The sequence below is a fragment of the Procambarus clarkii genome, unplaced genomic scaffold (assembly GCF_040958095.1).
Source record: "Procambarus clarkii isolate CNS0578487 unplaced genomic scaffold, FALCON_Pclarkii_2.0 HiC_scaffold_95, whole genome shotgun sequence".
NCBI classification, from domain to species: Eukaryota; Metazoa; Arthropoda; class Malacostraca; order Decapoda; family Cambaridae; genus Procambarus; species Procambarus clarkii.
In genome coordinates this window covers 1225006-1230934 of record NW_027189128.1, presented here as the reverse complement: position 1 = coordinate 1230934, position 5929 = coordinate 1225006, and the positions used below count along the sequence as shown (strand labels likewise).

Genomic DNA, 5929 nt, shown 5'->3' with positions numbered 1-5929 from the left:
TGGCTGCTGCAGATGTGTTGCAGTCCATCAGTGAGACACATGTGGCTGCTGCAGATGTGTTGCAGTCCATCAGTGAGACACATGTGGCTGCAGTAGGTGTGTTGCAGTCCATCAGTGAGGCACATGTGGCTGCTGCAGATGTGTTGCAGTCCATCAGTGAGACACATGTGGCTGTTGCAGGTGTGTTGCAGTCCATCAGTGAGGCACAGGTGGCTGCTGCAGATGTGTTGCAGTCCATCAGTGAGACACATGTGGCTGTTGCAGATGTGTTGCAGTCCATCAGTGAGGCACATGTGGCTGCTGCAGGTGTGTTGCAGTCCATCAGTGAGACACATGTGGCTGCTGTAGGTGTGTTGCAGTCCATCAGTGAGGCACATGTGGCTGCTGCAGGTGTGTTGCAGTCCATCAGTGAGGCACATGTGGCTGCTGTAGGTGTGTTGCAGTCCATCAGTGAGACACAGGTGGCTGCTGCAGGTGTGTTGCAGTCCATCAGTGAGGCACATGTGGCTGTTGCAGATGTGTTGCAGTCCATCAGTGAGACACATGTGGCTGCTGCAGGTGTGTTGCAGTCCATCAGTGAGGCACATGTGGCTGTTGCAGTCCATCAGTGAGGCACATGTGGCTGCTGCAGATGTGTTGCAGTCCATCAGTGAGACACAAGTGGCTGTTGCAGTCCATCAGTGAGGCACATGTGGCTGCTGCAGATGTGTTGCAGTCCATCAGTGAGACACATGTGGCTGCGGCAGTCCATCAGTGAGGCACATGTGGCTGCTGCAGATGTGTTGCAGTCCATCAGTGAGACACATGTGGCTGTTGCAGGTGTGTTGCAGTCCATCAGTGAGGCACATGTGGCTGTTGCAGATATGTTGCAGTCCATCAGTGAGACACATGTGGCTGCTGCAGGTGTGTTGCAGTCCATCAGTGAGGCACATGTGGCTGTTGCAGATGTGTTGCAGTCCATCAGTGAGGCACATGTGGCTGCAACAGATGTGTTGCAGTCCATCAGTGAGGCACATGTGGCTGCTGCAGGTGTGTTGCAGTCCATCAGTGAGACACATGTGGCTGTTGCAGTCCATCAGTGAGGCACATGTGGCTGCTGCAGATGTGTTGCAGTCCATCAGTGAGACACATGTGGCTGTTGCAGTCCATCAGTGAGACACATGTGGCTGCTGCAGATGTGTTGCAGTCCGTCAGTGAGGCACATGTGGCTGCTGCAGGTGTGTTGCAGACTATCAGTGAGACACATGTGGCTGCTGCAAGTGTGCTGCAGTCCATCAGTGAGGCACATGTGGCTGCTGCAGGTGTGTTGCAGTCCATCAGTCAGACACATGTGGCTGCTGCAGTCCATCAGTGAGACACATGTGGCTGTTGCAGTCCATCAGTGAGACACATGTGGCTGCTGCAGGTGTGTTGCAGTCCATCAGTGAGGCACATGTGGCTGCTGCAGATATTCGTTTGGCTTGTTCGGGTAGAATGTAGACACAGTAGTCGCTTCTGTATATATTTATTGACCGAGACAACAAGGTATATATCTGCCTAGCCGAGGTCCTTCTAGGTAACTGGTGAGGGTAACTGAGGCTGCTAGGAGCATGGCTTGATGCTCCTCTGTCTGGCATGACGTCAGAGGCCTACTTGCCTGTGATTGGTTACATATCAACTGACATAGAATTTGAGTATAACACCGCTCGGACACGCTACCAAGTCGACGTCCCTTGTCGACAAGCTCTGGCTAGCTATATAGTTACAATGATACTGAAAGGACCTCGGTGGCATTCAATAATGACTTACATGTGAAATTTGCATAATAAAACATTGAAAGAAGATCAGGTGTGCGTAATACTAACAACTCGGCATATGCACCAAAAAAAAAATTCATCATAATAGGTGAAAATCATGGTAACAATGCTTTGATTAAACCAGAGTATTAAGAACATGTGTATATCTACTGATCAGATATGAACAATACAACTCAAGGTATTGCCTAAACTAAATTATTAACATGTGTCAATGGCATGTGCTTGAAAACCATACAAAATTAAACAATTATTACATTAATGGAACAAAGTTCTGACCTAACAACCACAAATGAATTTCAAGATAGATAACGATTTTTTTTTTCGCTGAAATATACAAAATATTTACAAAACTAATGTACAATATATTTAATGTGCCATATATTTACAATCTATATACAAGACCTGGAACAAGAAGACTAACATCTGCGTGATAGCAATCAGGATTCACTGGCCACAAATGTGGTTGCTAGAACATTAATAACTCTTATGACAAGCACTGTAAAAATACAAATGGTAGTAGACTTAACAATGGCATCTAATTTATAACAAAATAAAGTTCAGAAAACTATACATTATATATATAATGGTAATAATAAGACACATGTGGAAGAAATACTGCAAATGATTTTTTTTTTCAAAACAAACAGAATAACTGCAGAGTGCACTCAATTATAAATTCTGCATCACTGAAAGTACTCAGAGTATGGGTAACGATGTGTATCAGTGCTATACCGAAGGCTCTGTAGAAGAAGGTGGACGATGTACCGGATGTGCATGTAACATATTTGAACAATCTTCTCTCGTACAAACAGCAATGAAGCGCGTCAATGACTGGGCAAGTACAACTCAAACCGGACTTGCAGGCATATACCTTGCCACTGAATTTTTTTAAAGACAAAGGCAGTGGACTTATATACTGTGACTCGCAGAGTGCACTCCTGGCATTGAACGCACATAGTAGTGACACCCAGAAAATAGTTAGTGATATTCGAATGAATGTTTTAGCTGCTAAAGAAAACAGATTTGAGGTTAAATTCCTATGGATACCATCACATGTTGGTATCTCAAGGCATGACACTGTTGATATGCTTGCAAAGACAGTCTGCAGAAAACCTGTGGTAGAAATTGATATGGGTGTTTCATTAGCAGTGACAAAGAGAATACTTAAACAAATATCTAGTGAAGATCTCACCGACCGAATAAATTCACAAAGACCTGAAAGTTGTAGCATTAAATATTATGATAGATATCGTGAGGAGACATTCACACATGGGACTAATAGAACAAGAACCCGGCAATGTGATGTTGTAGTGGCCAGAATACGCCTGGGATATAGACGTATCTGGCAGCTTTCTCAAAACCCAAATGTCGAGTACACAATGTGTCAACTTTGTGAAAGAGAAAACATGCACTCTCATGAACATTATATTGTAGAATGTCCCATATTGACTGACTTTCGGCCTCCTGGGCTAAGGTATGCTGAACTCTGTAATTACTATATGAGTACTGGAACACTTGATGATATATTGGACTTGTATCCAAGATTGACCATGTAATATACCAATTATACAATGTATATATATGATGTAACTATATAACCTGAACTTGTAAAAGCACCTTCATCACCTTCAGTGATTAAGTGCTTAATTGCACTCTAGTTTCTTTATCAGCTATCTCACCCTGTCAGAGTAAATGAGACAAATGTATGTGAATGCATGTGTGTGTGTATATATGTATGTATATGTGTGTGTGTATGTATATGTATGGGTATAAAGTATACATGGAAGCTGATCAGAATTACATTTCACCTTTGTGAATGTACATTAATGACACTATGTAAAAGACACAATTCTGGTTAGCATTGTAAATGTGTGGCCACATCTGTGGTCGAAAAAAAACTGCTTGAGCTCGATCCTGCCATGTGCAACACCTTAGAGAGAGAGAGCGCCAACGGCCATACCACGTTGAGAACACCGCTTCTCGTCCGATCAGCGAAGTTAAGCAACGTTGGGTTTGGTTAGTACTTGGATGGGTGACCGCCTGGGAACACCAAATGCTGTTGGCAATAATGTTAAGGGGGGAGCCGAGTGGACAGCACGCTGGACTTGTGATCCTGTGGTCCTGGGTTCGATCCCAGGCGCCGGCGAGAAACAATGGGCAGAGTTTCTTTCACCCTATGCCCCTGTTACCTAACAGTAAAATAGGTACCTGGGTGTTAGTCAGCTGTCACGGGCTGCTTCCTGGGGGTGGAGGCCTGGTCGAGGACCGGGCCGCGGGGACACTAAAGCCCCGAAATCATCTCAAGATAACCCCCACCGGGCATGCCCAGCAACACGTGCAAAGTTTTGCGGGACCTCCGGTCGTTACCTCAGTTCTCAACATTTATTTCGGTCGCCAGCTGGGTAATCTTCTCTACGTCCCGGCAACGGTCACCAGCTGGGTAATCTTCTCTGCGTCCCAGCAACGGTCGCCAGCTGGGTAATCTTCTCTGCGTCCCAGCAACGCTTTCATTTCAAATTTGATACAGTGTTGCCACCTAGTGTCACTTTTCTGTTTAATATCAGTACTAGTGTGGTGCAATATAATATCACTTGTTCACAATGTTCAGTGAGATGAGGAGTCATAAAAGCGATAATAAAAGTAAATAAAGTTTACTGAAGAGAATACTACATAAACATGATAGAAGTATACATGTAATAATATATAAATCAGATGACAGTGACGCTTCTTTGGTGGCCTCCGGCAACCCGAGTCAGCTGAAGGAATTTAAGGGGATATTTGCCCTTACGGGGGCCGGCTCCGTCAGCGAAGACCCATAATCCTCTCGGCTCCGCCACTCGCTGTCTTCACCAGGTAGTAGATGACATATACAAGCTGCCCTACAGCCTAATCTACTCCTAAGAATCAATAGACATTCTAGTAACAACCTATATATACTTCTAGGCCTATCTTGCCTAATTATCAAGGGACAATGGAAGGGAATAATGATCTACCTCAAACATATCCTACCCTCAGACGCCTGGACTCCGATGGTAGTCGTGGTCCTCAGTCCCTCACATCATTCCTCAGCGTTCCGGTCGTAAAGATACGAGTCGTCTTCGTGCTCACTCCAAAATGTGCAGTTCCTGATCACTGGCTTGGCCAGTTGTCCCTGCTCACGTTGTCTCCCTCGATCCCTCCTTCACTGAGAACAAATACTCATAGATCCGGTTGCGACTTCTCCCTTCTGAGTTTCCAGTGGATGTAATCCAATCACAGCTCTGAGCGCCTCGGAGTTCCGCCGGCGGGGAGCCACTAGCATCTCCTGTCATCGCCGCTCTCAACTCCTCCAAGACTATCAGCTCACAGTCCTCGGCGTCCTCACACCGCTGGAACTCGGCTTCCTCGCACTTCCCTAAAGTGTGTTAGTCTTCCGTAGTCACTGCAAATATGTCAGGCTGCGATATTCCCCTGGATGAGGCTCCTGGACCTAAGACGAGAGCACTACCAGCACAAGTCCGTTCTCAACCAAGTGCCGTGAATCTCTGAGAGCCCACCAGTCTACAAGCCTCCAGCCCAGCCTCCCGGTGACATCACAGTCTTCCAGGGGCGGGGTCTCATTGGTTAATCTCGTTACGTGACCACAGCCCGCCAATCGCCAGCCTGCTGGCGCCTTCACGGTTTTGGCGCACTTTTGTCGGTCCGTCTCCATTTTGTTTACACTAAGGGTAAGGTGTACCCTTATACACTAAGGTGAGGTGTACCCTTATACACTAAGGTAAGGTGTACCTTTATACACTAAGGGTAAGGTGTACCCTTATACACTAAGGTAAGGTGTACCCTTATACACTAAGAGTAAGGTGCATCCTTATACACTAAGGCTAAGGTGTACCCTTATACACTAAGATAAGGTGTACCCTTATACACTAAGGGTACGGTGCATCCTTATACACTAAGGGTAAGGTGTACCCTTATACACTAAGGGTAAGGTGTACCCTTATACACTAAGGTAAGGTAAACCCTTATACACTAAGGGTAAGATGCATCCTTATACACTAAGGGAAAGGTGTACCCTTATACACTAAGGTAAGGTGTACCCTTATACACTAAGGTAAGGTGTACCCTTATACACTAAGGGTAAGGTGCATCCTTAT

At 45.6% G+C, this 5929-nt stretch overlaps 1 non-coding gene across 1 annotated transcript; it reads left to right on the top strand.

The window, feature by feature from the left end:
- Positions 1–3742: 3742 nt before the first annotated feature.
- Positions 3743–3861, top strand: LOC138360116 (5S ribosomal RNA). Its single transcript, XR_011226210.1, has one exon. It is a non-coding gene; the product is annotated as a 5S ribosomal RNA (ribosomal RNA).
- Positions 3862–5929: the final 2068 nt, after the last annotated feature.